Raw genomic sequence first — 26,041 nt, forward strand, 5'->3', positions numbered from 1 at the left:
GAATATAATGGTGATAAAAAATGGCTTAAGACCTCATGTCGAAGTGTCATGATCAATGGGACCGGTTGATGGGGGTGTCAACATCATAAGTGTATAGACGTGAGGAGGGAACATTTGTGGATGCATGAGTTACAAAATTGGCATTTTTTTCCCACCCCTCTTGTGTGCCTTTTACTTCTTCTTGTTTTTCTTTGTAACACTACTTATAGCTCAAGGGTTAGAGCTAGATTTGAATGATGTGGCTGTTGTATTACCCCTTAATGATGAGTTTGTTCATTTCTCATCAGGGTTGGGACATGCAAGGGTTCCTTATTTTGAAAACATGTGCTCAGGAACTAGGAGATATCCATATGAGTGAGGTAGAGCTCATGCTAGGCTTTCACCCACATGCTAATTTTTATGCCCCTAGCCATATTTTGCATTTTTATTTTATTGTGGTCATGATATGCTCTTTTTATTTCTTTTAGCTGCCTCGACCTACTAGGTTAAATTTTTTGGGACATACCTAGGTATGTGGACATATGAGTGCCAAATCCCAAAGAACTCACGATAGGTTGAACCAAAGAATAGAGGTGGAATATGGTCTTGTAATGTGTAATGGAAAGTGTTAATTATGACATAGGGGAAGATGGAACCATGCTATCTCAATCAGGGCTTCCCAAGTAGTGCCTCTTCTATACCCATTGATCCATTAAGGGAGGTCCCACTAGACTAGGATCAAAGACTAAACCCCCATTTATGCTAAGAGAACAAGATCACAGTCAAAGCCCATCATTCTTCTAGATCACCCCATAATCCATACTAAATGCCCAAGGACAAACAAGCATAAGCACCCGATTGGAAAATGACCAAAGTACCTTTTAAGTGGAAGCACACCTTCATCCATGTGCTCATGCCATATGGGTGAGAAGAAAGTGGCTAATGCAAGTGGCATGTGGCATATCATTAGCTAGTGGTGGTTGTTAGAAGTTGTTGGCCATATAGCTGATCGTTGGCTGCCAAAAATAGCAGAAAATTTTTCTCCTATGGGGTTACCCATTTTTATGGGTAACATAGCCCATCCATATAGTTTTGTCTTGTCCAAGTAAATCACATAAGGGTGTATTTTGACACGAACACTATGTTCCTTTGGAAAATGAACTCACTATGTAATTCCAAAGGTGTTAGTGTCATAAATTGAATACTTCTACCAAGTAAGGATGGCTAGTTTCTAATCAATGGCCATTTTGTTGATAGATATTTACTTGTCATAAAATCTAAATATAACAACAACATAATTCAAACACAAATTCAATTGTATGAGGCAAATCAAGTGAGTGAATATTAAGAACTAGATTACATCAAAGGTAAATAAGAATTACATTACCTCTTCAACTCACATATAAGTGGAAAAATCCCTACTCCATAGATGCAACCTTGAGGTAACCCTACGAGAAGTACCATTGGAACTTTAGCATAGTTATCCTCTTCACTTTAGGCCATCTCTCTTAAGAACAAGGGGGGTATCCATAGAATTATGTGATGAAATCATACTAAATCTACAAGTTTAATATGTTAAGAACCTTAGACATGGTAAGAAAATCTAAACGATGATAAATAAATGATGCAAAGATTTACTCTATTAAATACAAACAAGTTAAATCCAATATAGTATATGACTTTAAAAAGAGAAAGATTCAACACTATAGAAAATGCTTAGCTGTGATGCTTGATTCAAGTACATTCCAACATTAATAGACCAAAGCACACATCGATTGGATCAAACTTAGATAAACCAGTTTATGATTGTATGGATCTATGAATGAAATATGGTTTAAATGATATTTTTTTATGTCAATTTCCAAATTTGAACAAGTGGTTAAACCACTTAAGTGACCTATGTAATCAATAAAAAATAAATTTCAGTAAGTTAACTTGCAAATCTGATTTCTAATACAAGAATGTAAATTCCAGATTTGTTTCATGATATAACAAACCAAACAAATGATATGAAATTAAATCTCAAATAGGACTAACCACAATTATGGTTTATTGAAAGAACCTTAAATAATTTCTATAATTTTGACCAAGCAAAACAAGTCTAGGAAATGATTTTGTATATATGCAAAATTACTAGACTTGAAATGAAATCTAATGTGAGATATTCAGGAATTTATATCGTAATTCAATAAGCAAAGAAAGTAAAAATATTCTAGATTCTATATATGGTGGTTGAATGGAGAAATCGATGCCAATAAACCCTAGGGATTATGGAGGCAAGATACTATCTAAGAAGGATATGTTCCTATGTAGTCAAGGATGGAAACAAGACACAAAGTGTACTAGATCCACCTCAATATTATTGAAAAATAAATGCAGAAATTTAACAAAAAAAGGCTCATAAATGATGCTCCTTTAACTAGTTACTTGGTTTTACCCTAGAATTGGAATTAACAAGTATTCCTATGATATGTCATGCAAATTATTAAACTCAAAACTAAAATAAAAAAGGAGAATACATGTTCATACCGCACTAGAATCCTTCCAAAGTAGTATATGTACTCTTCAATAGATCAAGTCACTCTCCTTTGCATGAAAATTATCGACAAAAATTCAAGGCTTGAAGAACCAAAATATTCACCACACATGGAAAATTCTTCAATGAAACACCCAAAAGAATTAATGCTTGTATATTCAATAGACTCTCTATATTCCAACAACAACAATTTATATAGATCTCTAGGCTCACCAACCCCCTCAATAAAATAATAATATCCTAGGTTAAATCCCCAAATCTAGCCTAGGAGAGCATACACAACCATTATATTTTAACTACTTAAGGAACATGAGATCAACAATTCATTAAAAAATGTGAGGTATTTATGCCACATATACAACTATCTCCATGGAGGTATGTGTAACCACCTCCTCCCACACTTACCCAAGTTCATCGGTCTACTGAGGTAAACATGTGATGAAGAGTTACTATGATATGACTCGAACTCCTAGATCACATTAAGGAAATGGAGTTGAGAAGATGAAACCTTACTGTCCTTCTCGGGAGCTACAAGACCCACAAGAGCTAAACAACCACTCCAGGTGCCCAAACCCTGAGCTAACTTGCATTTTTAGTGATCAAGACTCCCATTCACTTGCATAACAAGGCTAGCCAGTAGATGTGGCCCTCCAGTTGCATGGATAACCCTACCTCCCAGCGACTATAGTCTAGATTTCCCAGTTCTGAGCATACAACACCGAAATTTGAGCCACTTTTTCAAGGCTAGTCTCCAAACCACTGCCCAGAACTTGATGAGACTTTCCAAAATAATAAATGACACAAGGAAAAATCCTCTAACACAAAACTTAGTCAAGAACTTGACCTAACCAGGCCTATCCATGACAAAAATTTTGTCAAACACATGGCAAACATGTAATCTACAGGTCATCAATACATATATGAACATAGGGGTCTGATATTTATATGAGAATCATCAAGAAGGTCTAATTCCCTCTCACAATAGCTACAATAACATATATTAGCTCATGCATTCATTAACCATTCATTTACAAATCAAAACATGATAAGGTCCATAACTAGAATCTGTCATGAATCCATGCTTATAACCAACATATAACCATAATAATAACAATGATAGAATAACCATCAAAGCCACATAATAACAAGTTTAAATTCTCATGAAATAACGAACTCTTATTAACATATGAAAAAGCCAACCAAGCCAGAGAATTCCATGTACCACCCAATCATAGATTGAGATGAACCAAATCTTTCTTTCATCCAATCACCCCCATGCCATATTCCAAGCATGAATGTGGGATCTCATGGAATAAACCAAGCAAAACCAAACCAGGGCTTCCAGAGGCCAAACCACCTCAACCCTCAACCGATGATTCCACCTCACGGTCAAACATCACTAACCATCACCAAATCGGTCTCTAACCAAGTTTTCTAGGGCTCCAGAGTGTTTGTTCCAACTTGACTCCAAGACTAGTAACTCAACCCACAATTGTCATAGGGCTCCAAAGTGTTTGTCCAAACAAGGCTCCAGGACTAGTAACTCAACCCACTAAGCACTCCATAGCATTTGTCCAACTGAGGCTTCCAGGACTATTAACTCAACCTAAGCTATTCTAGGGCTTCCATAGAATTTGTTCAACCAAGGCTCCAAGAACTAGTAATTCAACCCACAACCATAAGGAACATAAGCACCAATAAGAAAACAATCAAGTGGGAAACCCACAACACCATGTCTGTCCATAAAATGACAAGGCTAGGCAAAACCACTGTCAATCCAGGAAATCCTCCATTCCAATGACATATCATAACCAAATAACCAAATGCAAGCCAAAAATAGCAAGGAAATCATACGTACAACTCGATACTTGCAAAGCAATCCAACTATAGCCGTTGATCCCATTGTCCCCTTGTGATTTCCTGCTTTCCTTTTTCTTTATTTCTCCAAATCCAAAGTATGCCACAATGCTCCAAGAATGCTCCAAGAAAACTCTAAGTTTCCAAGAGTATGAGAGAGTGAGGGAATAGAGAGAGAGATCCAAGCTAAAACTAACAAAAAGCCATGAACTGATCCTCAGAAGCCTTTTTATCATTAAGGCCTATATTTTCTTCATTTTTCCTCACATGCACATATGTGACCTTTCACCTTCCTTTTCTCCTATTTTCATTTATTTTAATACATAAAATGCCAATTAATGCCTCTTTGCCTTTTCCAAATCCTTTACCACTGCCTTTGCCAATTTCCTTACCCATAATAAACCAAATGAACACCCACTTCAACTTGGAATACGTGTCCCATGACCTTGGTCTTATTTTTTCCTTTATTAACTTTATTACATGAAATTTTAACCTAGAGCTATTACAGACCCCTCTCCCTTGGGAGAACACCGTCCTCGATGTTCAATGATACTTATAAACTAGTAAACACATGCTTCCTATGTAGATTTATAACACAAATCGATACAACATTTAGATCCTCCATATTGCTGAAAACATAACTAACATATCATGAACACCATACCACTTATTGGAGCTTTATAACATAGCTCGACACGGTATTTACAGCATACATATGTATATACATAGACATAACCAAAACACAACATCAAAACATATGTCAAAGCACATATGCTCAACGAACGAATAGAGAAGGTGTTGAAGCCCCAAAAATCGGGTCGACAACAAGGGGGATACCCGCCCGGTCCGGATCTTGGTTGGCAGCTCCTTATCCGTTTCGTATAGCGGATCCGGCTGGGGATAATGGGACCAGTTTCCCAATCTAAGGGTGTGTGTGTGCAGAGTTGGATGATGCTGATCTAAGAGTTCTAATCTAAGCTACTTTAATCTAATTCTATGTTATTGTAATCTAATGAAAACATCACATCTAATCTATGCTAACCCGAGATGCATTTCTTCTATTATGCGATCTAAAGATATTTCAAATAATAACTGGTAATAAAGATCATTCAGCTATCATAAGAATGAAAATCAATTAAGATGAACAACTTTGCATAAAAAGTTAGGCAAAACAGTTGTGAACAACATATCGCATAATAAGTTATTCATATATCAAACATAAATAAATGGCTCCACCGTACAAAATTGCCAAATGGTAACTCAAACATTCATGCAATAACATATAAACAACTAAAAACTGTATATCACTTTAAGAATATAAGCAGAAATGGTCAAGAGATAAAAGTACCATTTATGACTGGTCCTACTCATAAGCTTCAAGCAACAATGATTTATCTCTCCTTGTTCTAATATCTACCAAGACTACAGAAGTGCAACATCAGTAGCAGATATCAAATGCAAACATCAATAAACCTTGATCCATTCATTCACCAAAACCTCCTCTGAGGGTGCAAAAGTGCATGTTCTGAGGACAAGTTTTTGACAAATTTCTGGACCCTTCTCTAAATGCATGAGAAGGGTTTAAATACTGCTAACTAAATAACTTAATTACATAAATTTAGGATACGGTTTAAATGACCTCCCTTTATCTAAGCAAACTTATTTCTAAAAATTGAATCTAATTCCTAACTATTTCTCCATTTTCTCATTAATGTTGCGAGCATTCAACATTTTCCTGGGAAGAGTCGGCTGGTTGTTTTCTGCTTTTGCTTGAGCTACGCAAATAGAAATGGCAAGCACTGGCACCACTTTTTTAATAAACTAGAAGATATTTTTGGGAATCATCCTCTGGCTGGGTGAATTTACTGCGTATATACTTGGTAACAACCCAAATTTCTCTCAAATTGCTTCTGCTTTTGCTATCTCGGTTTCCGGACTCGTGGATGATTAAGCAAGTTAGGAACTTTGCTTTCTGAACAATTTTCTTAGCGATGCGCAATCAGCGCTAGGCGCTAATCATGCATCGAAAACTACCTCCGTTATTTGATCCGGGCCTTTCTGGTGTGTTTTCCACCTTTAGCGCTTTTTCCTTTACCGGGCATAAGCTTCAGAATTTTGTAAACATGCTGCTTTTGTGAGCTTTTGACCTTGAGTGTCAAATCGCCTATTGATATCAACATTTGTTCAGTAATACTCTGAAATATGTGTTTCTGTTGCATGCGGTATCTGTTTATGAGGACATCTCTTCTCTTTTCTCTGAGCATTGATGCTTTCCCTTTTTCCTTAGATGTTTCCTGCACATTGCTTCATGTTGTTTCATGTTTTTCATTCCTGCAGTTCACGCAAAGGAAAAGAGTAATGATAATAAATTTTGACATGAAAGCTCTAAGCTCTACGAATGTATAAAATCATGACACCCATAGTGAACTAACTCTTCGAAAAACACAAAACTGTCCTTCATGAATACTTCGGCGTACATTCATTAATTTCCTTTAAGGCGCGCGCCCAATTTTTGGTTTAGGGACAACTTTTCTTGAATGCTGAGCCGAGGAAAATTTGCAATGGGTGATTTCTGCGACTCGCATCACAGCATCGCGGATCGCATTATCAAGATGTGTCATCGTAGAGTTTCCTGATCAGATTATCACAGAATAGCGTTATCGCGTTGTCGCAAGATCGCAGCATAACTTTTATCGCAAGATCGCAGCATCACTTTTATCGCAAGAACGCAGATCGCAGATCGTTGCAATTTGTTAAGTTATTATGTGCTGTTTATGCGATGTTGCAATATGCAATGTCGCATATCGGCCATCAGAGGTTTCTTAAGATCTTCATTTATGGGCGCTTCTTAATGTATGCGATGTGATGAATTTCACGTTGCTTCTTCGCAGTTTTTTATTGTGCTCATAAAGAAATGTTTTACTCTTCTCCGTGCGATGTATTTTTAAGGAGTATAATACAAAAAAATTTATAATTTTTTTTTTATTTTTTTACTAAGGGTCCCCACTTGTTTAGTGTTATTGCTAATACCAAAGAAGGAGGGGGGTTGTTGGTGGCCACAATAATGGCGATTCACTTGGAAGAACCAGTTATCTCTTGCTTTTGTATTGAATTTTTTAAACTTCCAAAACGGAAAAATTTTCATAAATCTAAACTTTGTTATGGATAGATAGAGTACATTATGCCTTATTCTATCAATGATATTTTGTTTCAACCTTTTTCTATTCTAATTGTTTTCTTCCTCAGGCTTGTCCTTGTATTTATATCAGCCATTACTTGGTCTTGTAAAGATAAAATAAAGTCTTCTTTGTGTACTAGCTTTAAAATATGCTCGTTTGTCGTAGCTAGAGCCTCTGCTGCCAGCAGGCGTCCATAGCCTCGACAGGGTTACCTGTTACCCAACAATGATCCTTTATCATGCTTAAGGTTATATACAACCTTCAAAGAAAAATCCACATTGACACTTTTTCCTTTTTTTATTCTTAAAGAACAATTTCTTGGTTTGGTAGCCAAATTATGACACAGTCATTCACTTGATTTACACTTTTGCTGAACAAGCTGGCCCGTGATGAGACCCCTTGTCTTTTGATTTCAACAATCTTGAGTCATTGCCCTGTTTTTATGGACAGTGTTTGGCAAAGTTAGCAAAGTTATAATATCTGTGATCATGATAAGCCGGCTCATGATGAGACCTCTTATTCTTTGAGATATAGTGTTTCTTGGATTGTCCCTTTGAATGCTACGATTTTCTTTAACATGGAGGAAATCATTGTATTCCTTAAGAAAGCTTTGGACGACAATAATAGAGTTTGAAAACAACAGTTTTACAGAAAATCTTTATTTTGTTATTGATACCTTTCATTGTGCTAATATAAAACAATTTCTTCGCTAAAGGTTGCTTTCATCAAATTTTTTGAAGTTGAAACTAGTATCATATCTAGGCTAAAGTTTTTAATTGTATCTATCAATAATAAAGATCATATTTTCAAAAAATTTCTATTTATACAAGCGAAAAGCTCAAAATCTGAAAGAGAATTGGTGTCTTTTCGTGAATACCGGTAGTAACCATTTACAACTGGTTTTATTATGAAAAAGAAAAGAAAAATAAAACTATTCTACAAAATAGAAGAATAATCTTCTATGGAAAATATATTTTAAGGATTTGTCCATTAACATGCAAAGAATCTTTTCTACCTACTAAATCCTGTAAGACAAACGTTGATGGACCTATAACTTCAACAATCTGAAAAGGACCAAGCCACATCTTTTGTAATTTTGTATGTTTGCCCTTTTCTTCATGAACCTTATCCCATTTTAAAACTAAATCTCCCATCTAAAAAAAATTTCTGGTCATTATGTTTGAATCAAAAGAGGATTTTATTAGCGCTTGATGATGAGAATGGGTTTTCTTAGCTTGTTCTCGTTGCTCTTCTAATTTAATTATTTCCATTTGTCTTAGTTGTATGGAGGAAGTAGGTACTTCATCAATGTATTGTATTAAAGACAAAGAGGGAATGACTAAGTGAGTTGGAAGAACCACTTCTTTCCCATAAACTAAATTAAAGGGGGAAGTGTCGATCAAAGCTTTTTTCGTTATTCTATCTACCCATAAAGCATTTACCAAAGCTTTCTACCAATTCTTTTGGTTCTGGTCAACTATTCTTTTAATAATCCTGATTAGGTTTTTATTTGTTGACTCAGCTAACCCATTACCTTGCGGATAGTAATTGACCAAATATTTTAGTTTCAACCCTCTTTTAAGTGCAAACTCAGTCATTACATTTCCAGAAAAGTATGATGCATTATCAAACATTAAAGCAGTTGGAAATCCAAACCTAGTGATTATAAATTGATCTATGAATTCGATAATATTTTCAGAATTAGCTGTCTTGAGAGGAACTGCATCTACCCATTTAGTAAAATAATCTGTTGTCGTGAGGATGTATCTATGCTGCTTAGAAGAGTGAGGAACGATCTCACCTATTATGTCCAAGCCCCACTGACTGAATGGTTGCTCAATGTTTACCGGTTGTAGTGGCAGGGACGGCTTCTTTTGTCTTCCAGCAGTAGTTTGGCAGACTTGACATTTCCTCACGTAACTGTGTGAATCTTTGAACAGCGTAGGCCAGTAATATCCTGCACATAAAATTTTATGTGCAATAGCATCTCCAGCATAATGTCCGCCTGCTGGTCCATCGTGGAATTCCTGCAAAACTTTTTCAGCTTCAATTTTTTCAAGACATCTAAGAAAAACAGAATCGTAATTCTTTCTAAAAAGAATATCATTTATGAGCTGATATTGTTTAGCTTTCAATCTCAGAGCTCTTTTCTTAGTGTGATCCAGGTGTGATGGAGCATACCCGTTCTTAAAGATAATAAATGATATCAGCATACAATGATTCTGCATCGTTTAGGCTTACCTCATACATTTGTATCTCTTCAGATGAAATTTCAGAGATTTGCGATGCTCCAGCCAACATTTTGCAGAAGCCTTGACCTCTTACAATGTTTGCTGGTTTGATCTCAAGGTCGTATTCCTGTAAAGCAGTGATCCAATTTGCTCTTTTCTCGCCCATATCCTTCTATACTAGAAGATTTCTTACTGCTGGAAATGGTATTATGATCTTAGTATGGGTTTTAAGTAAGAAAGGTCTGAAATATTTGACCGCTTTGAAAACATCATAGACCTTTTTTTCCACGTCTGAATAATTGAGTTCAACACCTTGTAAATTTGAGCTAAAAAACGCAATTGGAGCTTCCGCTTTTTCTTGATTTTATTGAGTTAGAATCGTAGCATATGATTTTTCTAAGGAAAATGCAGGGAAAATTTTAAGAACCCCCCCTAAATTTATAAATATAATAAATGGGCGAATCTCCATGGTATATAGGAAAAATGGAAGGCAATTTTATCAATAATATAATATGTATATATAATTTTTTGGCGAATCTCTCACCAGGCATGGCGAATATTTTACTCAATTATAAAATCTTGTAGGATCTTGGCAAGTCTTTCACTAAATAATAAAACTTTGTAAATTCCTAGTGAATCTTAGCATAGGCTACATGCTGGTTTAATTCCCCCATTTAAATAGGCTACATTCCAAGTGAATACATGGGTCAATACCATGTGCCATTTTGGTGAATACCATGGTCAATACCATGTGCCATTTTTGTTTTTATTAATTCTAATATTAGGGTTAATAATGGTTTTTTGCATGGTATTAATAACAATCTAGTCCATGGTATTTGTCCCATAGTATTTTGGCCATAGGTTTCACCTAAATATAACCCATTTTTTGAGTGTTCGTAAATATAAGGTGACTTATGGAGTAAATATAAAAAAATGTTTTATTTGTTTACCATACCTCTCGTTTATTTATATTTTTATTAATTTACCATACCCTTTTTACAAATATGGTATTTGGCCCATAGGATTCAGTTAAATAAAACCTCTTTCTTGAGCCTTCATAAATAGAACGAGGGTTATGGACTAAATATAAAAAGAGGTTTTATTTATTTACGATATGTCTAGTTTATTTATATTTTTATTTATTTACCATACTTTTGAGTAAGTATAAAAAGACGTTTTATTTATTTACCATACATCCACTTTACTTATATTTTTATTTGTTTACACCCTTACATGTATATAAGGTGACTTATGGAGTAAATATAAAAAATGTTTTAATTATTTACCATACCTCTCATTTATTTATATTTTTATTAATTTACCATACCTCTTTTATAAATATGGTATTTGGCCCATAGGATTCACTTAAATAAAACCTATTCTTGAAAATGGGCGAATGGATTCACTTAAATAAAACCTATTCTGGAAAATGGGCGAATGGAAGGTTGTAAGTCCTAATTTCAAGGGCTAAATTTACCTTTTTTACCCTCTCCCTTAAAATAAGGTGGGCTATTTGAGGTGATTTGTAAAAATGTACTATGATACAAAATATTCGCCCACTAAAGATTTAAAACCCCTTAATTTCGCCAAAGGGCGAACATTCGCCCCTAAAATTATCCTTGGGAAAATGTGTATAAAATAAAAGATTCTGAAAAATTTGGGGTTGCTAAAGATGGAGCATTAATAATAGCTTGTTTGATCAGGTTGAATGCTTCATGTTCATCTTGACCCCATTTAAAATTTGAATTCTTTTTAATCATGGTTTGCAAAGGAGACACAATTCGTGAAAAATCTGGGACAAATCTCTTTACAAAATTGATTTGACCAAGGAAAGATTGCATGGCTTTTTTATTATGAGGTAGAGATATTTCAGAGATTTCTTTGATTCTGTCAGGATCAATGTGAATACCAGATTTTGACACTATGAATTCTAGAATTTTTCCTTCACTTAATGCGAAAAAAGATTTCTTTGGGTTAAGTGAAATCCCATACCTTAAACATCGTTGAAATATTTGTTTTAAATCTTTGAGATGGTCACTTCGCTTCTTGGAGTACACTGTTATATCATCCAAATAAATTACTACAGATTTATTGACTAAACCCTTAAATGCGATGTCCATGGCTCTTTGAAATGTAGCGCCGGCATTAATCAAACCAAATGGCATCTTCCGATATGCATATGTGCCCCATTTAGTTCTGAATGTGGCTTTCAACTAATCATCGGGATGCACCAGCACTTGATTATATCCTGAAAATCTGTCCAAGAAAGATATCAGTTCTGAGCCTGCTACTACCTATAATATCTGTTCCATAGGTGGAAGAGGAAAATTGTCTTTTTGATAGGCTTTGTTAAGATTCCGAAAATCGATACAGATTCTAATATCTCCGTTTTTCTTTCTAACGGGTACCATATTGGAGACCCATTTGTAATGTCTGACGGGGAAAATTATTCTGGCTTTTAATAACTTATTTAGCTCAGTTTTTATCTGATTTTCTAAATTGGGGTGGATCTTTCTCAGTTTCTGTTGGACAGGTTTTTCGTTGTCAATCATAGGAATAGTATGCTGAATGATAGAAGTGTCATACATCTTCAGCTCATCGTAATTCCAGGAAAAAACATTTTTATATTGTCTCAAAAGACGAATATACACTAGTTTTTCTTCAGGGACTAGGTCGATGCCTAGATTAACGTTTTGTGGTTTATCATCGGTTCCTAGGTTTACTAATTCGTAGTTCAGAGTTAGACTGTAGAGCTTTGAATTGGTAGACCTTTTAAACCGATTTTTTAAATCGTATAAGTCTTCTAACTTAACCACCAATTTAGGTATAGCATTATCAGTTCTATTTTGTTGTATTTTTCGATCGTGATGGTCTTCGTCAATTATCTGATTGGAGTAGGATCCTTCAGAAGTGAGGAAATTTACAATATCAGGATCATCATTGAATACTCTCCAATTTGTAATGTTGTCAGGGATGGATGGTCTAAAGATTAATTCTATTGAGAATCTATCTGGACTAAAATCTTCAGAGGGAATAAGCCTAGAGGCTACGTTAGCCAAAAGGTCTGCGCTTGCGTTTTGGAGTCTCGGGATTGAATAACTATTAAATGCTATGAAATGCTCAATCAGATCTTGTACTAAAGATTGATAGTGTTTTAAATGACCTGATAGGCAATGTATAGTGTTACGTACCTGTTTGACGATAATCTCAGAGTCTCCGAAGACTTGAAGATACTTGACGTTTGACCTGATTGCTTTGTATAGGCCTTGCACCAAGGCCTCATATTCTGTCGTATTGTTTGTGCAATTGAATTCAAGTCTACACGTAAGCATGGTCTTGTTTCCTTCTGGACTAATCAAAACGCATGCTGCTCTTGCTCCTTCGTTAGATTTAGAGCCATCGTTAGATTTAGAGCCATCGAAATATAATTTCCAAAACAAAGATGTATTTACAGGTTTATATACAAAATTAACACACTTTGAACTATCAGTTTGGGAAAAAATTTCAACTTGGAACAAAACTAAATTTTCTAAGTAAGGTGATGTGTGAGCATTGAAATTACCGAGAAAAGAATCTATCGAGTAATTGCCTATGATACTACTGTTATACGATACTGCTTCATTTTCTGCCTCTAATTCCGTTACTATGTACTTCTGGTGTAACTCTCGTTCAACCTTTATTTGATTCGGTTTACCGTTGTAGGGTAACCACATGTGCGACCAGTCGGATGCAAAGTATCCATGGAGTTTCTCGGACCAATCCCTGCTAAGAATTAAGCCATAGAAATCTGGGATATCAGTCACTAGAATGTCAATAACCTGAAATACCTTCGGGTTAGATGACAATCTTATGGTTACTTGATTAATTTCACTAATCACTTCGACTTGAGATCGATCAAGCTGAAATATGCGCACTGCAGATTTTCGTGGTTGAACATTTAAATTAGCACATATTGATCTGGGTAAAATATTCGATGAAGCACCGGAATCTACCAAACAATTGTGCACATTTTTATTGAAAATTTCATAAGTGAGAAGAAACGGGGGAGTGTGAGATCTTGATCTTCCTCCAATCAAGGCGATATCATTTGGATCAATCTTATTGATCGCGTTAGTTGGAGGTCTTCCCATGTTGTGGGAAGCTTGAGAGAGTACAATGGTAGGCAAAGGTACAATAGTCACGGCATGTAATTCTTTCATCATTATCTTCTGTTGATGCTTCAATTTGCTTAATTCATAAAGGGTAATATTAGCCCTAGTCTTTTTCATGTCATCAATAATATTGTACTCCATTTCATCCGACATTATCAGTGTTTTTGATGGAGTTGTTTGATCTGCTTGGACTGGGCTAGATTGAGTCGCTTTAGTGGTTGTTTTCTTTGTTGCGAATTTATCTTTTGTTGTAGGGCTTGCGCTCTTCTGCTTAGGGGTAGTTTGGGGAGGATCAAGCTAATTTTTTCTTCGTGTGCTAACTGGAAATACTTCTTTATCTTCTTCTTGTGGGAGGATGAAATCCCACATTCCTTGTAATTCCACAACTTCTTCGTCATCGGTCTGCCCTTCAGTGGCACTTTCTTCTTCTTCCTCTTCCTCAGTTTCAGCATTGGAGATGGCATTGGGTGGTTTTGCATCCGTTGAAGGACCTCTTTTAAAAGCTCTGTAGGGATTTTTTAAATAAGTTTCTGCTACTTGTTTTTTTATGTCAACCATCTCATTAGACATGGTCTTTAATACTTTCTGCAATCCTTCCAAATTGAAAGGGTCTTTTGTTTGTTTCTTCTTGGAGTCTTCCTTAAAGATGACTTTTTTAGACTTGCGTTCGTTTATCGCGGATCTCTTTTCCAGGGCTATTATGTGTTTCTCTACTGCTATCGCCTCTGTCATGTTTTCAACTAAGGTTGTTTTATTTTCTCTATCCACGAAGATTGCTATGTTTGATGGTAAAGCAGTAATATACCATTCACATCGTACTTCTTCGCTGGGTTGGGAAGCAGTGGGAATTTTGTTGAGAATTTTATTGAACCGTAAATCGAAATCTTTGATACGTTCTTTAGCTTGGGCCTTAAGATTAGATAGGTCATTGATTAATGTTGTCGTTGATCTCTCATCACCAAACTTGATAAGGAATTGATTCTGGAAGATATCCCAACTTGTGATAGACCCGGAGGGTAATGAAAAATACCATGACTCGGCTGTCCCTTACAGTGTATAGGGAAAAATCCGAACAAAAGCATCTTCGTTAGTAACTCCATTGAGATTGATACAAAGCATGAAATTGTTTATGTGTTCTTCTGCTAGCATGCCTGCTTCTGGATTGAATTTGGGCAGCCATTTCTCAGAATGGGCCAGTATTTGACTCAAGGGCGCGGGCATTAAAACTGCCCCAGGGTTGTTCCATGGAGACTAGGCCATCGTTGAGCTGCTAGTAGAGAAAAGTGCAGAAGATGATCTCTGTGGCTGGGAAGATGAGGATACTATGATCGTAGAGGATTGAATAGGGGTTGTGGGAGTTCCGGTAGACGGATGGATGATGGTTTGGAATGGAGGTGTGTGTGATTGACTTCACGGTGAGGTAGTTGAAATGGGTGATGTAGACGAAAGAGTCTCACTGTTAGACTCTTGTGGTGATTTCCTCGCTCTTTTCCTGGTGGGAAGAGGAAACGCAGTTGGCTGGATGCCAAATTTTTCACTTTTTAACCTTGTTACAGGGAAAAGTGTCTACTCAGAACTGCTTATCCCACTAAGGTGTGATAGTTGCCTTAGAAACAAATAGAGTAAAGCTACTTTCATTTTTCCTTTATGAATTATAGATAGAGAGGAACATAAAGACCAACCTCTGTCTTCCACTAATCTCCTGATTTGATTCCTCTCTCCCTTAATAGTCTTTTGCTACTTGTTCCCTGTTATAGACATTTTTGTGCCTTACAGCATGAAGCATGAAATGTCCATAATCTAAGGGATCCAAAGTCCCTAAACATGTTGTTCCTACCCCTAGAGGAACAAGGTCAGCAAACCATAGCACTGAAAATCAGTTCTCCACCTGAAAACACTCAAAAACAAGCAATTTCGGGATCATGTCAACTGCTCCACTGAGCATCTGCGCTGAATGTCAACTGCCCCTCTCTGTACCTGCGTTGAATGTCAAATCCAACAAAGGCTACCTGCGCTGAGCAAGATTGGACAAGTGGCACAGTCATTCCTCAAGGTGTCAATGCCCAGGAAGCTTCCAAAATGACACTTGGATCAAGGAATTCGCCTAGTGATGAGTAAGAGGTTCTTAAACTCCAAGTGGAAGCAAGGATCTCCAAGTGGACTCAAGAACTGAAGTATAACTGAAGTGAGAGAGGACACTAGTCAGCTTGAAGCCAGCCTCAAGCTGACTCATCCTTTCTCCAAAACTCCTATATATAGAGCTCTCTCATGAGGTCTAAGGAGGCTGGAATTTTGTGACTGTAAGGAAGTGCTGTTGGTTTGAGTTTAGAACTATTGGGTGATTGCTTTGAAGGAGGTGAAGAGGAGATTTCTTTCTGCTGGGAGGTGTTGTTGGATTGGGCTTCTTATGGTTGTAACACTTTCTGAACTTTACTTCTTCCATTAATAAAGCATTTGAGGTTCTTCTATATGCATGTGTCTCGATGGTGTATTGTTATACTTGTGTATTTGATTTATTCTAATACTTGAATCAATTATGAATGTATGCTTCTTGTAGTTTCCCTCTCTTGCCTTTTTGCAGGATCTGTGTGTAGCTGGGCCAGTGAAAGAGTAAGGAGCTGGGAGCAAGCAGCAAGGAGAGAAGATTGGATCAATCATTAGTGAAAGACATCAGTTAGTGGATCCCTTTCTCCCCTGTTTTACTTTCATAAAGAAGAAATCTTAGATAGATTTGCTTCGATTGTTGCTGAGGTACTATCACCCTTAGAGTGGGATAGGGTCATTCCGTGTTGGATACTTTTCCCTACAACAAATTGGCGACTCCACTGGGGATCGAACCCAGAATCTATAGACATTTCATGCTTCATTCTATAAGGCACAAAAATGTCTATAAGGGATTATATGATGAAAAAGGAATTTTGGAGTTAACTTTCTGTACCTTTTCAGACTCTCTAAAAATGAAAAGGACTGAGTTTTCCTTGTCGTTAGACTCGTTAAAATGATTAAATAGCGACAAACTTGTCTTTAGACGAGAACGCGTTTCCCTATCGCTAAGCTCGTTAAAACATAGCGATGGGCTTGCCCGAAGGGCAGGTTATAGAACAAGCATATGTTATCCTCCTCAAGCTTGACAAAAATAAAGAGGTGCTGGTCAGAAATGACTGGGGAAAAATTGGGAGAACCTCAAAGCTTTAATGGTAGCAAGTCGCTCTTGAACATGACACTTTTCCTCCGTACCACATCGGGTTGGGTTGTTTCATTCACTGGTCTCATCACCATGGTCTCGCCAAACCATCCATTTGGGGTAATGCTACCGATCCATCGCATCAGTGTCATTATATGTTCAAGAGATGTCGTTCAGAAAGAGTCAACCGTGTCCCATCCACTACCATACATTATCCTTCATCCATTCATGACCGCCACCTTCACAAAGTACCTGTAAGATCATAGTAGCATAGCACTATACAAAGACATGGATCTATAATCATAAACAATCTAAGATCAGATGTAAATTGACCATACAAATGCAGCAAATATCAATGACACAAGAGTATGGAGGAAAACTTGAATAGCTTTTATTGATAAACAAGAAAGAGCCAAGACGAGTTACAACCAGTTGTTCTAACCCAGCATCAACCTCTCAATAAGGAAGCCCCTCTTCACCTCATACAAATCTTAGATCACCCAACAATCTGATGTTTGTCTCAAGAAACCAACAACAATTCCTTACAATATGCAAAATTCCAGCCTCTGGATCTCTGGGATGAGGGATCCATATATAGATATCTGTAATGGAGATGAGTCAGCTTATGATTTGATTAGTGTCTTCCCTCTGATAGTTCTTGTTTCAACTTGGAGATTGATGATCTCTTACTCATCCTTGGTCGAATTCAGAGAGGCAAGTGTCACAGGAGAAGTTTCTGGAAGCTTCCATTGCCTCTCCACCTCGCGGAATGACACTGCAATTTGTCATTTCTCGCCCATCACACCCCATAGAAGGTATTTTTGAAACGCAATGCACCCACACAGTGTACTTAGGTGAGATGCAACGCACTTGGCCAGTGGAGCAGCTGAAATGATCCTGTTTTGACCAATTCTGAGCAATTTTTCATGGAGAACATCTGGGAGAAGTTGTAATCTGTTGACCTTGTTCTTTTAGGGGTTAGAACAACACTTTTAGGGACTTAGGAGCCCTTGGTTTATGGAAATTTCATGCTTTGGGTTGTAGTGCCCAAAAATGTCTATAACAAACCTGGTTAGGGGATGAGCAGGATTGTACTGCGAAGTCACACTGCTTTGAGATTTATCAGACCTCTGAGGAGAAATGGAAAATCCATGAAGTTTGTGAATCAGAGATTCAACTCCAGGAGGTTTAATGGTAGATTGGTCTGAAATATCAGGGTGCGTAGCAGGGATTGATACTCGAGCGACTTCTGACTCTGGATTTAAATATACTGGAGAAGTCGGGGGAGATGATGAGGGCGATTTACTCTCAGAATGGTATTTAGATTTTGATTTAGGTGCCATTCATAGTTCAGGCCCTCCTTCTAGCGCCATATATGTTGAAGCCCCAAAAATCAGGTCGACAACAAGGGGGATAACCGCCCGGTCCAGACCTTGGTTGGCAGCTCCTTATCCATTTGGTATAGCCGACTGGGGATAATGGGACCAGTTTCCCAGTCTAAGGGTGTGTGTGTGTGTGCAGATTTGGATGATGCTGATCTAAGAGTTCTAATCTAAGCTACTTTAATCTAATTCTATGTTATTGTAATCTAATGAAAACAACACTTCTAATCTATGCTAACCCGAGATGTATTTCTTCTATTATGTGATCTAAAGAGATTTCAAATAATAATTGGTAATAAAGATCATTCAACTATCATAAGAATGAAAATCAATTAAGATGAACCACTTTGCATAAAAAGTTAGGCAAAACAGTTGTGAACAACATATCGCATATTAAGTTATTCATATATCAAACATAAATAAATGGCTCCATCGTACAAAAGTGCCAAATGGTAACTCAAACATTCAAGCAATAACATATAAACAACTAAAAACTGTATATCACTTTAAGAATATAAGCAGAAATGGTCAAGAGATAAAAGTACCATTTATGATTGGTCCTACTCATAAGCTTCAAGCAACAATGATTTATCTCTCCTTGTTCTAATATCTACCAAGAGTATAGAAGTGCAACATCAGTAGCAGATATCAAATGCAAACATAAATAAACCTTGATCCATTCATTCACCAAAACCACCTCTGAGGGTGCAAAAGTGCATGTTCTAAGGACAAGTTTTTGACAAATTTCTGGACCCTTCTCTAAATGCATGAGAAGGGTTTAAATACTGCTAACTAAATAACTTAATTACATAAATTTAGGATACGGTTTAAATGATCGCCCTTTATCTAAGCAAACTTATTTCTAAAAATTGAATCTAATTCCTAACTATTTCTGCATTTGCTCCTTCATGTTGCGAGCATTCAACATTTGCCTAGGAAGAGTCGGCTGGTTTTTTTATGCTTTTGCTTGAGCTACGCAAATAGAAATGGCAAGCGCTGGCACCACTTTTTTAGTAAACTAGAAGATATTTTTGGGAATCATCCTCTGGCTGGGTGAATTTACTGCGTATATACTTGGTAACAACCCAAATTTCTCTCAAATTGCTTCTGCTTTTGGTATCTCGGTTTCTGGACTCGTGGATGACTAAGCAAGTTAGGGACTTTTCTTTCTGAACAATTTTCTTAGTGATGCGCGATTAGCGCTAGGCGCTAATCATGCATCAAAAACTGCCTCCATTCTTTGATCCGGGCCTTTCTGGTGTGTTTTCCGCCTTTAGCGCTTTTTCCTTTACCGGGCATAAGCTTCAGAATTTTGTAAACATGCTGCTTTTGTGAGCTTTTGACCTTGAGTGTCGAATCACCTATTGATATCAGCATTTGTTCAGTAATACTCTGAAATCTACATTTTTGTTGCATGCGGTATCCGTTTATGAGGACATCTCCTCTCTGTTCTCCGAGCATTGATGCTTTCCATTTTTCCTTAGATGTTTCCTGCACATTGCTTCATGTTGTTTCCTATTTTTCATTCCTGCGGTTCACGCAAAGGAAAAGAGTAATGATAATAAATTTTGACATGAAGGCTCTAAGCTCTACGAATGTATAAAATCATGACACCCATAGTGAACTGACTCTTTGAAAAACACAAAACTGTCCTTCATGAATACTTTGGCGTACATTCATTAATTTCCTTTAAGGCGCGCCCCCGATTTTTTGTTTAGGGACAACTTTTCTTGAATGCTGAGCCGAGGAAAATTTGCGATGGATGATTTTTGCGACTCGCATCGCAACATTGCGGATCGCATTATCAAGATGTGTCATCGCAGAGTTTCTTGATCAGTTTATCACAGAATCACGTTATCGCGTTGTCGCAAGATCGCAGCATCGCTTTTATCGCAAGATCGCAGATCGTAGATCGTTGCAATTTGTTAAGTTATTTTGTGTTGTTTATGCGATGTTGTGATATGCGATGTTGCATATCGGCCATCAGAGATTTCTTAAGATCTTCATTTATGGGCGCTTCTTAATGTATGCGATGCGATGAATTTCATGTCGCTTCTTCGCAGTTTTTTATTGTGCTCATAAAAAATGTTTTACTCTTCTCCGTGCAATGTATTTTTAAGGAGTATAATACAAAAATTTTTATAAATTTTTTTTGAATTTTTTACTAAGGGTCCCCACTTGTTTAGTGTTATTGCTAATACCAAAGAAGGAGGGGGTTTTTGGTGGCCACAACAGAAGGATACATATCCTGCATCTAATCAACCATCTCCCATGTAGATTCATCGGGCCCAAAGTGCTTCCACTGCACTTTAACTTGCTCGATTGCTCAATTTTGGAGCATGACATATTTTTCTGCAAAATGCACTAAGGTTCTGGCTGGAATTATTCTTCTTGTTCCACCTGTAATACAGACTAGTCAATCACATGATTAACATATTTCACATACTTCTTAAGTAATGACACAAGGAAAACATCATGGACATTCACTATTGGAGGCAGTGCAAGTCGATAAGATACTAGTCCAATCCTTCAAAGAATCTTGAAAGGCCAGCAATACTGAGGTGTTAGCTTGGCACATGATCCAATCCTCAAGGAGCTATTCTTAGGCTTGATGCAAAAGTACACCTATTCTCCAACTTGAAACTCTTTAAACACACTCTGCTGATCTACATAGCTCTTCTTCCTGTCCTGTGCTACCTTTAGATTCTTCTTTATTACCTACATTTCTTGTTCCATCTCTGTCAACATGTCAATAAAGTGGATCACTCCAACTGATAGGAGTATTATAACTCCGGCAATAAAGTGCCTCAAATAGAATCATCTTCAAATATTTTTGATACCTATTATTATATGCAAACTCCACCAATGGAAGATACTCTTCCCACTTTTTCTACTAGTGCATAACATACATTCTCAACATGTCCTCCAAAATCATGTTGACCCTCTCTGTTTGTCCATCTATCTACGGATGATAAGTTGTACTAAAGTCCAACTCTGTTCCCAAACCTACAAATAACTTTCCAAAACCTAGAAGTGAACTTGACATTTCTGTCTCACACAATCTTCCTAGGAATACCATGCAAACTCACTATCTCCCTGATGAATACTTGAGCTATGTCACTAGCTGAGTTCGTAGACTTAACTGCAATGAAATGAGCTACCTTGGTCAACCTGTCAACCACAACCATGATAGAATCATGTTGCCTAGATGTCCTCGACAAACCTGTAATGAAGTCCATGGAGATGACCTCCTATTTCCTTTTTGGAATTGGAATCAGCTGCAATAAACCACGTGGATGCTTACACTCTGCTTTTACCTATTGGAAATCCAAGCATCTCACAGCAAACTCTGCCACCTCTTTCTTCTAATTCGGCCAATAGTATAACTTCTTCATAGTTCTCAATGTCTTCTGATATCCTGGGTGACCTAAATATGACTTGACATGAAATTATTGCAAGATAAGCTTCTTGAGCTCACTATTGCTTGGTACATAAATCCTATCCCTAAATATGACCAAACCATCTGTTGTGAGATGATAGTCCACATCTTGTTCACATGTACCCTATTGCTATAACCCTTGATTAAGTTGTTGGTACCTATCATCTTGTTGTCCTGCTTGCAAGATCTGATCATGTAAATATGTCCCATATGAACTCATAGTTTCTATGTGATTTACCTATACTCTTTCGAATCAGAACCCCACCAAGTCCTCTCTTGCAAGAATCTATACATACCACAAACTCTTTGTGTGGATCAGAATTCTTTAGAACTGGAGCATTTGTAAGCAACTACTTCAATTGCTCAAAACTCGTTGCACATTCCTCTGTCCATTCAAATTTCTTTCCTTTCCTCTACAATGATGTAATAGGATAGGCAATCTGTGAGAAGTTCTTGATGGACCTCCTATAATTACCTTCTAACCCCATGATCCAGGTGGACATTGGTGGCCACCCACCTATTCCACCTAGACCCCCCATACAATTTCATCTGTTTCTTTGTTCATTTCAGTATTTACTATTTTTAGCAATTTTTTGGGTCCTGAACTTTCGGAGCAATTTTGACCCCAAAAATAGTGTTTTTTTGGGGTCCACGGTAGAGACGTTATAATAGGCACAAGCCTACAATGAAACTTGTAGTACTCAATGAGCCCTTTCCAACAAGATATCATATGCGCCAAACAGAGATAATATGACCAAGTTACAACCCCGGGAAGTTGGCTGCCCAACTAACCCCAACGGGGTCCACAAACTCTTGGTGTTACATCTCTTGGGGTTAGGGTTTTGGTTGTTTAGGGTTTTCTCATGTTTTCCAATAATAAATAGGCCCTTGAGCCTCATTATAACATAGTTCAGAGGCATGTAGCCGCCACATATCTTCTCAGAGATAAGCTACCATCGCCCGAGCTATCTTATTTCCATTCTGTTTGTAAGCATAGTTCAATATTTTTCTATTAATGAAATGAAGTGTTTTTCTGCTGCATCTATGTTTTTATGATTATATCTGTAAGTTGTTGCATTCTTGTTTAAGTTTAGATCAATGGTATCAGAGAAGTCTACTCTTTCTCTATTTTTCTTTGCATGTCCCCAACTAGGTCAGGGTATAAGGAGTTAGGGCTTGATCTATTTGAACCATTGCAAGATCAGCCTCGCAAAACCCGACGAACTCCCGTGGCAAAAGAAAAGAAAGATGAGGGTGCAGGAGATCCTTTCAAAATGTTGCTCGAGGAAGCCCTCGAGCGACATAGGGACGCGGTGATGGATAACTTTGCCTAGATCCTTCGACTGTTACCCACATGATATGCATCTTCATCCAGAAGCCACTCTAGAGGTGCCCCTCCTTTTAAGGTACAAGTTAACTTCGATATTCCCATATTTGAAGGCTTGATAGATGCATACACCATAGATAAATGGTTAAATCTATTGGAAGGATATTTTTCAGTTCATGACTTTTCCAATCGGGAAATGATTACTTTTTCACTTCTAAAAGTTTCCCCACATGTCAAGGACTGGTGGGAAACCTACTGTGAACAAAAGGACAACAATGAACCCTCGATGTTTTCAGCCGCACCCACTTGAATTTATTTACGAGATGCCATCAAGGAACAATATTACCCTGTTGACAGCTATGAAGACAAATACAGAAAGTGGACCACAATACTATAGGGAAGGGACCAAGATGTGCAAGAGTTCACATTAATTTTCCATACCCTGTGCATGAAGCTGGGTATCAATGATACTGAGTGGCATTTGGTGCTCAAGTACCGTAGCTATCTACACAAGTACATCTAGGACGAGATGGAGTTCCTAGAAATTTCCTCGCTCAGCATGGTGTATCGGTACGCTGTCAATATTGAGCAGAAGTTTAAACAAAAGAAGCGAAACTTTCGATCTGCAAATCCAAAGTAAGGAAAAGACACCCCCAAACCACAGAACAAAGGACCAAGCCAAGGTGGGGCTACCCAGGATAGCCCGCCGAAGCCGCAAGAAAAGAATAACACCACGAAGATGAAGAAGGGAACAGGAAAATGGTGTGAGTTCCTTAAGAGCTCCACTCATAATAAAAGTGAGTTTCGGGCTAAGCAGTCACTAGTGGCCAAGCTAAAGGCTTCCAAATCATAAGCATGTCGCAACTCTGAACTAGAACCTAATAAGGGAACCAACAAAGGGAATCATATCATTGATGCAGATCTCAGTGCCACCATGGCCACCACCAAGATCCAGAAGATTGAGCAAGGGGAACGCCTCTTCCACTCACAGATGTGGGTGAAGGGTTATCCGCTGCAGTTCATTGTCGACAGCAGGAGCTAAAAGAACCATATTTCAGTAGAGGTCGTGAAGCAGTTGGGCTTAAATACTACAACACATCCATAGTCATACACCATCAGGTGGCTTCACCAAGGACGAGATCTTCGCGTCAGCCAACAGTGTCGCCTGTCCTACAACATCATGCCCCTCACAGATGAGGTACTGTGTCACATTTCTCCTCTTGAAGTTTGTGATGTATTGTTAGGAAAACCATACTTGTGGAAGCGACATGATGTATATGAGTCTAGACCTCGCTCTATGATGATTACTTTCGATAATAAGTTGTACATGATACCGGAAGTAGCCCCCCCTACCACCGTTTCTTTGATCACTGCAAAGAAATGCAGTAAGATCATTTCCCATACCAAGAAATTTTTTTTCCTTATGATTCGACCCCACGCAAGAAGAAGGTTGTGGCCACAGCTTCCAAGCAGGGCTCCTCTACACAACAACAACAGTTGGACAAGGTCGTGGAGGAGTACAGGGATATTTTCGCCTCACCCACAGGGGTACCTCTGCACTATCGGGTCAAGCATTCCATTCATCTAACCCCAGGCACGTCGCTGCCTAATGGAACGATCTATTGACGCTCTGTTTTGGAGAACGATGAGATCAAGGGGCAGAGTCAGGAACTATTGCAGAAAGGGCACACCAGGCCAATCTCATCACCTTGTGGGAGCCTGATTGTATTGGCATAAAAGAAGGATGGGACCTGGATGCTCTATATTAACTATCAGGTGCTGAACAAGATCACTGTCCGGAATAGGTATCGAAGCCCGTGGATTGATCACCTTTTGGACCAGCTCAAAGGGGCCAAATATTTCATCAAGATTGACTTGAAGTTAGGTTATCACCAGGTGCCTATCGAACCCTCTGATGTGTGGAAGACTGCCTTCAAATCCAAGGAGGGCCTTTTTGAATGGTTGGTCATGCCGTTCAGATTGATGAATGCCCCTGCAACCTTCATGAGACTAATGGATGACATCTTGCGACCCTTCACCAATGCATTCGTGGTGGTGTATTTAGATGACATCTTGATCTTCAACCAGAGTTGGGAAGAGCACCTCCACCATATTCGACCGGTCCTTCAAACACTGCGACAACACAAGTTGTGTGCTAGCTTAGAGAAATTCACCTTTGGCCTGACCTAGGTACAATATCTAGGATACATCATTGATGAGCAGGGTGTACATGTGGACCCATCCAAGATACAAGTCATTCGGGAATGGCCAACCCCAACCACTCTAACAGAGCTCCGCAACTTTTTTTGTCTTGCCAATTTCTTACCGTAGGTTTGTGTTGGGGTTCTCTCATATCACTTGGCCTTTAAGTCAAGTCACCAAGGGCGAAGCAAAAGCATAGTTTTTTTGGTCAGAAACCCAACAAAAGTTGTTCTCCGAGTTGAAGAATTGCATCTGTTCTACAACAGTGCTCACATTACAAGACCTAAAACAACCATTTGAGATTAAGATAGATGCCTCTGACTATGTTATTGGTGCGATTCTTACTCAACATGGGCATCCAGTGGCTTACCATAGTGAGACACTTTCAAACACAGTCCAAAAGTACACCACTTACGACAAAGAAATGTATTCCATTGTGCAGGCCTACCATCAATGGAAGCATTACATTCTGGGGAAGGAAACGATCATCCACACAAACCACCTACCTCTACAGTTCATAAACACACAAGGGAAGTTGCAGTACGATCGCCATCAGAAATGGTCCACCTCTCTG

The sequence above is a fragment of the Pinus tabuliformis genome, chromosome J, assembly GCF_031772625.1.
Source record: "Pinus tabuliformis cultivar Carrire ecotype Pingquan chromosome J, CPIR1, whole genome shotgun sequence".
NCBI lineage: Eukaryota > Viridiplantae > Streptophyta > Pinopsida > Pinales > Pinaceae > Pinus > Pinus tabuliformis.